Source organism: Astatotilapia calliptera, chromosome 3 (genome assembly GCF_900246225.1).
Source record: "Astatotilapia calliptera chromosome 3, fAstCal1.2, whole genome shotgun sequence".
In the NCBI taxonomy this organism is placed as follows: Eukaryota; Metazoa; Chordata; class Actinopteri; order Cichliformes; family Cichlidae; genus Astatotilapia; species Astatotilapia calliptera.
The window spans coordinates 21,121,934-21,133,363 of NC_039304.1; the positions used below are offsets into that span (position 1 = coordinate 21,121,934).

Consider the following 11,430-nt stretch of genomic DNA (forward strand, 5'->3'; position numbering starts at 1 on the left):
TTGAATTGGATGTGCTGATCAGATGGGAGGCTGTGGAAGTAATCGGAGTTGTCACAGTAGATAACGCCGGGCCGTCCCAGAGTGTCCGCCTCATGTGACAGTCTGTAACATAGCCTGCGAGAGGGCACTGGCCCCCTTTGTCATTGCCACAAAAGGGGAGAGAAGCAAAGTTGCCAGTTACAGTGAGCAGCAACAGGCTCGGAACAGGAGGGAGGAACAGAGGAGGGAGGAGAGAAAATGGTGGCAAGAGGTGGAGAAAGAACCTGGTAGAGAAAAACAAGGTAGGAGGGAGGTCGGAGGTAAGACTGAAGGGAAATGAGATGTTTCCTGGCAAAATCAGCAGGTTTCATTCAGAAAAGGCAACAAATAACATAAAGACTTCATGCAATAAAACATTATTGTTGTGTGTAATTATTAAGGATAAAAACAAAATTCAATTTGTGATGGTTGACGGCAACAAAATTCAAAAGTAATTTCTGCTGTCTTTATACTGATGGAACTTACAAGCAATTTACAACATCAGTAAAAAACACAAAACTTCAGCAAAGGTTTCGGCTACAGGAAATAGTCAAGTGACTATTTCTATCCATTTATTTTTATATTAAATGTCAACTTTGGAACATGCATTTGATTTTTATCTGCTCTTCTGACTCTGGTATCTTTTTTTCTTACTGTGTTTTTAAGATTAAGAACAAACAAACAGAAACTTTAACTTGATGAAAGAGCAACTTTTAAATTAATTAAACTGCTGTTAAAACACTTTATTTATGATTGAAAGGCTGATTCCTATGTTGCATTCCTATTCATTTCTATCTAACACTGATACTCTGATGAATGCATTGACAGCAACTTGGTGTTGCGCATCTTACCTTCTGCAGGCAGACTGGAGCAGCCAAGAATCAAACCACCAACCGTCCAATTAGCAGAGAGCACGCTTTACCTCCTGAGCTACAGTTGCATCACTTTAATTTACTCTTCATATAGACATGAACAGTGGCTGCTTTCAAGCTAACCACTGATATATTTTCAGATTTTTTAAGCAGTTTTCCTTAATGAGGTTCCTTAATATTTTATTTTAAGTTTTCCTTAATATCCCTTACTAGTTATATGAAATTGCTTTAAAAAAAAATCACATTTCTTTAAATACTGTCATTTGTAACAACATGCACATTAACAATGATGGTGAGCAAAGGTGATGGGGTGTCACAGGGTGCACAGACTGAGGGTTTGTAAGAGGGAGACATACACTCCATGAACCTGGAACTCCAATCTATAAATCTATTATATTGATCTAATCTATTCAGTAAGAGCAATGCAGTCTGAGCTGTGTTTTCAGCATATCTTTTTGATGTGACAGTAAATATATGAGAGTGAGTTTTAGTTGTATCTTTCTTAATGCATCCATAGGATGAATTAACTACCAAAGGAGTTATCAAGATAACTGAGGAGCAGTGAGACTTGTTTCCAGGAGAACTAATGTCTGTCCATATCACACAAACAGTGATGTAGCAAGTCCTCGTCCTTGTCTCTCAGTGCGCTCATTTTTCTGTCTCTTTGCCCTCACCCTTGGAACTGGTTTCTTCCTGTTAAATAGGAGTTTTTCTTTCCCACATTTGCCAATTGATTGTTTATGTACAGTTTTCTTTGTCCTGGGGTGACTGTTTGTTGTAAATTGGTGCATAAATAAAACTGAATTGGAGTAAACTGACCTAGAGCCATATCATATCACCTCTGTATTTCTAGAGTAATCTTTTTTGCAGAACCATTTTCATATGTTTCCACACACTTTAATTGCAGGAATACTCCTTTTATGTTATGAGATTATTAATATATGAGTTTTGTCAACAATCTATCTATCTCAAGCATGTTAGGTGCACCTGTTCAGAGGATTACTGTAAACATCTCAGTGGCCAAAAATGCATTTAAACACAGTGAAGACCACCTGCAGAAGTTCAAACTTCTACTGGAATTTTCCCAGACCAGGATCTCTAGGGTTGTTTTGAAAGACTGGAAAGACGTCGCCTGGTCTGATTAGTCTCAATTCCTTTTGGAAGATTTAGATGGCAGGGTGAAAATATGGATCCATCCTGCCTCATATCAGCTGGTTCAGACTGGTGGTGGTGTGATGATGTGAGGGATATTTTCTTGGCACACACTGGCCTACCTGAGTATTGTTGCTGACCATGTCCATCCCTTAATGACCACAGTGCACTGTGTTTTAGCAGGACAACACACCATGTCACAAACTGGTTTCTTAAACATGACATTGAATTCGCTGTTCTCAAATGGCCTCCACAGTCACCAGATCTCAATATAACACAGCAGCTTTGGGATGTGGTGGAAGAGCAGGTTCACATCATGGATGAGCAGCAACTGTGTGATGCTCTCATGTCAATATGGACCAAAATATCTGTGAAGTGTTTCCAGCACCTTGTTGAGTCTGTGCCATGAAGAATTAAAGCAGCGGTGAAATCAAAAGTGTGACTAAAGAGCTATAATTACAATGATGTGCTTCTCTGTAGGCCTAATGTAAGTAAACGTCTCAGTCCATTAACGTCTACAAACACTGTCTCTTTTCTTCACTTGGGAAACAATGCAGCATGGTGGATCGCCACCACCGCTATCGAGCTTGTACATAAAGGTTTCTTGTATTTATTCCATTTTCCAAAGTTGGTTTCACTCCATGCAGCAGTGTAACAGCACTGAAGCAGCACACCAGAGCTTCTCTGATTATTTTCATCGGATTCTGTGTTTGTGAAAGGACACAAAACTCCAAGGCAAACCTGAAGGCTGAACATAAACACCTGATGTTGATCATAGAAAAGGAAGATAATAGAAGGATGATTGGACTACAGCTGCTGAGAGAGAGAGAGGGAAGGAGGGAGAGACAGGCGTGAGAAAGAGAGAGAGAAGCAGAGAGTGGCCGAGAGTCCAATTAAGCAGGATTTCTCTCATTGCACATCTGACTCTCTCTCTCTCTCTCTCTCTCTCTCTCTCACACACACACACACACACACACACACACACACACACACACACAGCAGCTGTGCAGTCAGTTGGTGCTGCTGAGGGAGGGGCAGTACAATGAAAGCAGAGTTTTGTGTGTGCGTGAGAGTGTGCACTTCCATATTTGTGCATTTTTCCCCCTTGCATCACTATGCACATACCACATCCTCTCTGGATGCGGGTGTCTACCTGTGCGGCTCCGTGTGCACGAGTGTGTAGTGTAAAGGGAGAGCTGTGCACGCTGTGGACGTCCCGGGGCTCGCAGATGTGTGAGCGTGTAGGACTAAGCCCTGGTGAAGCCCGCTGCGAGGGGTCACAACCTTTACAGAATCAGTGCCTCTGCATGTCAGGACTAATGGAAGGGCCTCACCAGCTGCACAGAGAAGTGGAGGAAGAGGAGGAGGAGGAGGAGGGGGATGAAGGGAGAGAAGCGAGAGGAAAACGGGGAGAGTTGAGAAAAAAGATGAAAAGTGAATAAACAACACTGTTTTGGAGGAGGGAAATGGGGGAGAGGACGGGAAGATTTGGGAGTTGGAGAGAGACGGTGGGAAGAGAATGGAGAGGAGATGAAATCTGAGGAGGGGGCTGGAACGGGTGGGAGGCGGAGGATGGAAACACTGGGGAAGTTTGAGGAAGAACTTTAAATACTTTTATCTTATGGAAGAGAAAAGTTGGATAGAGAGAGAAGAAAAAAAGGAATACTTGACACGTGGACATGAAGAAGAAAAGAAAAGAAATGAGAAATGGGGAATGCAAGGTAAGGTTAAAATTTTCTCAGCTGACAAAAGAAATAAGAGGAGGGAGAAAAATCAGGTGTGTAAAGAAATGTCTGCCTAATAAGGAACAAACTGGATGAGTGATGGTATGATGGACGCTCTAGGAGACAAAGGGTGTGGCCTCTCTGGTGAATACAGATTTTTTTCCTGCCTTGAGTCCTCCCCTTAACACTAAAATTCAAAGTCTTATCAGCTTCAAGTATGATTTTTATACAGCATAGGTGATGTAAAACAAAAAAAATCCTAATCAACTATAATTAGGTGGGGGGGGGGGGGGGGGGGGGTGCTTTGGGTCTCTAATTAATTTGAATTAGAGATTTAACAGCTACACACTGAACAAAAGAAAGATACGTTGATTTAAAAATATCTTGCTTCATCACTGCATCCAGCTGAAATGCAGAAATCCTGGAGCCCTTCAGTCTAAAAGCCAGGATCCCCATGTGCATGTAAATAACACTAAATAAAGCTAATTATGTCCAACCTTGACCCTTGACCCTGATGAGTCAGCAGGAAGCAATTTTTTACAGAAAAATGAGTGTTATTTCTGTTAATTGTCATGAAATGATCATCTGCAAAGGTGCAAACAAATCAGCTCAGGGCTTTTGAGAACTCAAGAAAATAAGCAGAAGATGAGATCATGATGAAGATGTTTTAAAAGCTTTTTATAAATTTTTTTAAATCTATTAAATCTATGCTAATTTATGCTGTGCACCACATTCAAAAATAATTCTCCCCCACACAGTATAAGTGTGTGTTCAGCTGCAGACAGTGCCACTGTGTGCCCATCATGACCAGACAGCCTGCTTCCTCTGCTGACATGACCCGGGGACGCTGATCGGCCGTCTGTGCCACTTTGTGCCGGGTTCAGCAGGCCGCTTCCCCTCTGACATCATCACTGTAAGACGGTGATGTAGCTGCTGTTACAGGAGACAGGGTAAAAGCCAACAATGGAGGACTCTGACACCGTGTCTGGAAGGTCGTTGGGCGTACAGTGACTGACGCGTTGTTTCTTCCTCAGTCTTCAACTTAATATCAAGGCAGAATTTACACACTGTGGCCTCACAGCGAAGCAAAAGCGACTGTGGAAGCAGAGTCAAAATGTTAGATTCCAAACATTTTGAAGATTAAATATGTAACTTTCATGTTTTATTTATTTATTTATTTTTGAGATTTGGGGCTCAGCAGAGAATCAGCAGAGTGGAACCTGTTGAGGAAGAAAAAGCAGAGCAACAGGTGGCAGATCACAGAGTTAGAGCGACACCTACAGAGCACAGGGGGAAAAACCTCAAGACGCAGCTAAAAGACACACATACACACATGCACACACACATTTATATATATATATATATAATTGTTACAAATTCATTTTGGAGAAAAACACACAAATTATCTACTTTAAAAAAATCTAAATATTTATTGATGTTATTATATTTTGAAGGAAGGTATCATGTAAATGCATTTCTTAAATATGTGCTAAGACTATATTTCTTTGTCCCAAGGCTGGACAAACATATAACGTAGTTTAATTCAACTAAAAGTGATTTACAGTGAGGGAAACAAAATTTTAATCACTTTTTAAATTTCATTGTCCGTTTTTTAACATCATATGTTATCTAGTAAGGCGGAACAACTTTGGTATCATGTATGAAATCATATGTAAGTTTCAGTAGTGATGAAATTTTTCCAAAAAAATTGTTTTTTTTTGTAAAAAATAATTATTTTTTGTATTGTGAAAAGGATTTTTTTTCCTATTTTCAAAAATGCTACTATTATATATTTCTGACAAAACAAAAAATATGCAACTCGTAATCATGTTTTCCAAAATAAAATATATTTTAAAACTGTCTAATTGAACTGAATCTAAAATACATTACAGACATCTTAAGAAGCAATCTGTGTGTCTGCGAACATGAAAAGATGAAAAACACAAAATTGGACCAACATTTTAGTCCTGTTTAATCGCCCCATCTCATAAACAATAGAGCGAGGGATAACTAATACAACAGATGATAAAATGGAATAGAAAACGAGAGCCAGGAAACCGACATTAGTGTAATAGTCGGCTCCCTTTTGAGAGCTGGATTTGCCCGTTTTTGAACTTTTGAACCCGGGTCGTCTTTAAAGTGATTAGCATGAGCAATATAGTTCACGCATATATATTGCACTTACATTTTGAGTATTTTCTCTCAGTATGTGTCTGTGTTTGTGTGTAATGCATGCTGGGGCCTAATCACAGGAGAATATTGTCATTTACTCACTCTAATAGACTCGGTCGACATCCTCTGGTCTGAACTAATGCAGAAACGAATCGCCCCGCTGGGAGCTGACTCACAGGCAGCTATTCTTAGTCAGAGCCAACTGGACTCATTCACTCACACCTGCAGCTGCAAACATTTGTGTCCAAGTAGTGTAGTAGCGGATTATATAGCACAGTTCCATGAATGCACACAAATCCATGATAACATCAAGTGGTACACGTGGCCCAAATCCTAATATCCCATTAATCCCTTCTGGCTCCTACCAGATGGTCAAAGGGTAGTTTAGGGTCATAGAAAATTATGTTCTTCTGCTGAAGGTGATGGTGTGTGTGTGTGTGTTTGGACACAAATGTAATGGTTTGCACCCAGATTTTTATGAAAGGGATGGGAGAAAATGTGAGCGAGGATGAAGAAGAAGAAGAAAAAAAGGGAAGTCTCACATCAGAGAGAGTCGGTGGAGCTGGTGGCGGCTTCCCTGTTTGTTTGTGTTTGCCGAGTACAGTGGAGTCACCAGGAGGCCAGCAGTGTCTGTGAGGCTATTCTGTCACAACGCATCCCGTCTCCCATCTGCAAACACACTCCATCTTTGCTCCCTCTCCCCTTTCGGCGGTCGGAGCATCCTCCTCTCTGAATTCCCAGAAATCTAATCTGTCATCGTTCTGCTAAAAAAAAAAAAAAAAGCAACCCAAAAAACCATTTCCTTCTTACTATTTGTCTCTTAAAATGTTTCATTCCCTCCCTCTGCTGCCTTCCTGCCGAAAGCCTTGTCCTAACGCAACAGGTCACAACCCGGCTGGCCTCTTGTTGACCCCAGCCTGACCTTTTGTGGGTTAGCATCTCTCCCTCTTATCTCCAGCCGTGGTACTGCTAAAAGCCTGGATAATCCAATCACGCTGTCATTAGTACTGAGCGGGCCCCGGAGCTGGAGCAGGTGAGTGGGAGCGTTTGTGTAAATGTGTGTGTCCCTTTCCTTTTTTTTTTTTTTTAAATCTTTCCCTTTTGCTCAGATTCAGCTCATTTTCAAGCACAAACATGATGTATGTAAACCAGCAGATAATCACAGCCTCCACACCCCCACCTATATCAGATCAGTGGTGTTTAAACCCCCAGTGATCACCTCAGTGTGGTGTTGTATCCTAACCCACGTGAACGTCGTGGACCCTCTGCTTTTTCAAACAGCACAGTCGATGGGAGCGGATGCAGATGAGGGCGGTGTTGCCAGGACTGAGATTTTCAGGATGGCAGGCATGTGTGGTGCCCCAGCCAATCACGGAGAGGATGCTCACAAAGACTCGCAAAATCACCATGATCTCTGCCTCCGTGAAGAAAAACTTTAATCCCCTGAGTGAGAGAGAGCCGGTGACTCGTAACGGCTTTAAAGAGCAATTAAAATTTTTAGTAAGACGCTGCTTTTTTAATTGGATCTCTATTATTGTTTCATGCCTTTCACCGTGGCAGTGTCTCCCTTTCGAGCTCAGTGGAACCTACCTGATTAATTATGAATAAAGCAATAATGAGCATAGCCCTCTTTAACCCGAGTGCAACCTGCATATGACACATTCTTTAATTAAACCGAGCACTTTAATTACATTAAAATTGGGCATACTATTTTTACTGCGTAGACACTCTGTTCAACTCCTTGCTTTGTTCTTTAGATACTCTTTATGCAGTCTTTTTTTCAATCCTTTTAGTGTCTCATGCAAGATATAATACTTTATTGCCTTGCTTCTAAAAGACCTGACCAGGCCACTGCAAGTGGTATTCTATGTGAATTACCATCCAAGGTCTCAGTGATGCGAAACCTTCTCTGCAAAACGAGTTGAACTCCTGTGGGGAAATAATGAATCATTTATCTATTTTTTGGATGACAGGAAAGTGGTCAGGTCTAAATCACCACTCACATCAGCCTCTAAACTAGCCGTTGGCTTCATTTCCTGTATTCTGTTCAAAGTTTTGTAGTTTTGTTTTGTGATTGGCTGGAACACACAGCACAAACTCACAGCTGGATGCAGACTACAGCATCCAACCTCCACGTGTATTGCGCTGGAATATTTCAGAGCTGGAAGCAGTACAGGCCAGTATCACTGATATCATTATTTGATGAATCATCATTTATTTGCAAATATTCTGAACGCATTTTAACGAGCTCTAAATCACTGTGATTTTTACTTTCAACAATAATTATTTAAAACAATAAAACACATTGATATTTGAGGTACATTTTATTGATTTCCAAATAAATTAATGTATATCTTTGTAACACAGTTCAGTGGGCTACATGTTGATGTTAAAGGACTGAAATAAATATTGATAGTATAAGTTTAGTATCGATCCAGAACTAATAAGGTGCAGGTATGATGCTATCGATCTGCCCACCTCTGCTGTGTAAGCAGCGGCAGTTACACTGTCACATTACACCGTCGAGGTAAATGTCAAACGGCTGCAGGTTTGAGAGCGAGCGTGTCTATCACGTGGTAAACGAGCAGCAACTTGAACTTTCGCTTCCTTATCTTCACAGGAGCGGCTCTGTTGACGCTTTCATTGTCTTTTATCTAAATGCGCTACAGGCAGAATCGTGGGAAAGTCCCATCATCATATATGCACTGTTCCGTTTCTAAAACTTGCGCTATCACCTAAGTCAGGATGGCCGAGCGGTCTAAGGCGCTGCGTTCAGGTCGCAGTCTCCCCTGGAGGCGTGGGTTCGAATCCCACTTCTGACAGTAACTTTTCACAAGCAGCACGAACAGCTTGCTCTCCTCGGGGTTGGTTAGAATCTGTTAGTTAACACGCCGCCGTGTTCAGGGTTAAAAATGTCGCGTTTTAGTCAGCTGTTCACGGGGTGGCATCAAGTGTCATCCGTCAACACTCCCAAAACGCAGGTGCTGCTATAACTTCGCTCTGTGAGAATCAAGTCCGATTGATTTTAAGTGATAACCTGTTTATTGGATTTGTTAAGAGGAAACCTGAGCGGCCTTTCACAGCTCTGGCCAGTAACCAGTAGCTCGAACCTAAAATAGAAAACTTTCCAGCTCTTGCACACATGCAGGCTGGGAAACACAGCTGACAGCATGAAGCACTGTGACTTTACCCCAGTGAAAGAATGAAAAGGTTTAATATAGCAGAAATATAAAAATACTGTCATGGTCCTGGGTCGTGCGACCCAGTGTTCTGTGTTTTAGCCTATTTTGATGTTTATTCTTTGTTTAGGGTCACTAAGGCAGTCCAGCCATTTGTACATATTACCCGTGTATTAAGTCTCCCTTGCCCTTCGTGTGTTTATGTCTGCGTGTCTTATATTGTCAAGTCCATGCTGTCGGTTATGTCATCTCCCCTGTACTACGTCTCCCCGGTTCCTGTGTCTTGTCTAATCTCCATGTTTCCTGTTTTACTTTGAAAGTCTGTATTCACGGTCAGTGTATTCAGCTTCACTCCTTCTGTCCTGTCGTTAAGTTCATGTGTGTCAGCTGTGTTCCCATGTGTGGCCACTTCCCCTGATCATCCCTCATGTGTATTTAGTCTCTGTGTTTCATACAGTCTGTCTCGCGTCGTCTGTGTTACCACCTCCTGTGTTCTGTACCTCCAGCCATAGTCTTTCCTTAGTTTTGTCCAGTTTAGGTTTTCTGTTGAGTACTACACGTATGCTGCCCTCATTCTGTTTTTGTTCTTTTCATCAGCCATAATAAAAGGCTCGTTTTGTTGGAATCCACTCCTGCATCCTCGTTTGTGTTCGCACCTGGGTCCACCACACACCTTTCCGCACGGTCTGCCTCCGCAGACCTTGACAAATACGACTGTCAACGAGGATAAATGAATAAATAACTAAATAAATAAAGACATTCAGTGAACAAAGAGCATAATAACTGACATAAATAATAAAAAATGCTGCATTCATAAAACTGTTTGATGGGAAAATTGTGGACCCCTATTATTATTATTATTATTATTATTATTATTATGCTTCAGTCTAAAAATTCGGACTTGCAAATATAAAGTATTCAGATGCGTTGGGCCTGAAAATCTGGTTAAAACATTCTTATTTATTTACAAAGTACTCCTAAAAATATTTATTGTATAATGCCATTACTTTCTTTTTTTTTGTATTTTATAATATAAAATCTTAATAACTGTATATTAAGTTATTGAGGGATATTCTTACATGTGTATTTTGTTATGTTGTCGTTTATCGTCTTTACATGGGGATGCTCACAGCAGGCGTTACAGTTCCTGTGAAAACACTTTTATCTGCTCATGATGACACTGTGTTGAATTTCTTGGTTAAAATTTGAGTGTTTAGGAGATCAGACCAAAGTTGCCAGTTGGGTCGTTTTAAATTATACGAACGTCGACTCCCAGAAGATAGTTTTAAATGCTTGAAGTCGTTGTTGGTCATGCTTTCAACCCAGCTTTATTCTATTAGATAATATGAACTAAAATAACCTGCTATAATAAATAATCATTACATGTTGATTAGTAAACTAGTAAAGGAGCATTTCACCAAATCACAGGATTCAGCTTTTTATGTCTAAAACTGTCCTGCACATTTTTTGTAACAACTTTTCCTCGTATGTTTGACAAATGACAGAAAAAGTAAAACAAAGAAACATGAGTAATATCAGGACCAAAGGTTGAGTGAGACCCAAAGCCATCCTTGTTTAGTCTCTTTGGATGAAAAATAAAACCTGCTGGTTTTCTAATCTGTCTCTATTTAATCAGAAGATTAAATATTCTGGTTTTTAATGAGGTTTTCTGACACTGATGCACACTGTGAGAAACACCAGACAACGGCTAATCTTAAGTGACAATTTCACCTTTATTAGCATGGTGAAAAATCATTAGTAAAGGTCAGGGTGACAGGCTGGAGGAGGGCTTGGTGCTCAGGTGGTGCCTGTAAAGAGAGCAACACACTGAGAGAGAGACGACAAGGATGTCCCTCTGCAGTGAACCACAGCAGATCTCTGTACTTGAGCTGCATATGCGCACCGAAAGTGATTGAAAAGCATTTCAATGAGATCCTTTGATTAGCGTCCTGCTTTCATCAGGAATTATTGAAAATAATCATTGTCCCAGTGTTTGTGCTGGAAATGATGAATGCCAGCGTGTCGAGGGATTTAAAGAGAAACTACTTTCTGATTTTAATTGACATAAAATAAAGAAGCCAGTGGACACTTTGCTAATTTATTTCACAAGCTGGCTTCTTGGAGCATTATTTGACTCTCTTCCAACAATAATAGCTGTAATTATGGAATTAATAAAGACTCAAAGAAGTGCTATAGATTGTTTTATGTTTGACCTCATAGCTTCAAAGGAGACAACGAATTGTGGACAAGTACATAACTAGGTATGAAACATAAGGTTTGAAGGTCAATATTATATATATATATATATATATA

The 11,430-nt window shown here is 40.6% G+C and overlaps 1 non-coding gene across 1 annotated transcript; it reads left to right on the plus strand.

The window, feature by feature from the left end:
* The first annotated feature begins 8,677 nt into the window (after positions 1–8,677).
* On the plus strand, positions 8,678–8,760 carry trnal-cag (transfer RNA leucine (anticodon CAG)). The gene has a single exon. It is a non-coding gene; the product is annotated as a tRNA-Leu (tRNA).
* The last annotated feature ends 2,670 nt before the right edge of the window (positions 8,761–11,430 follow it).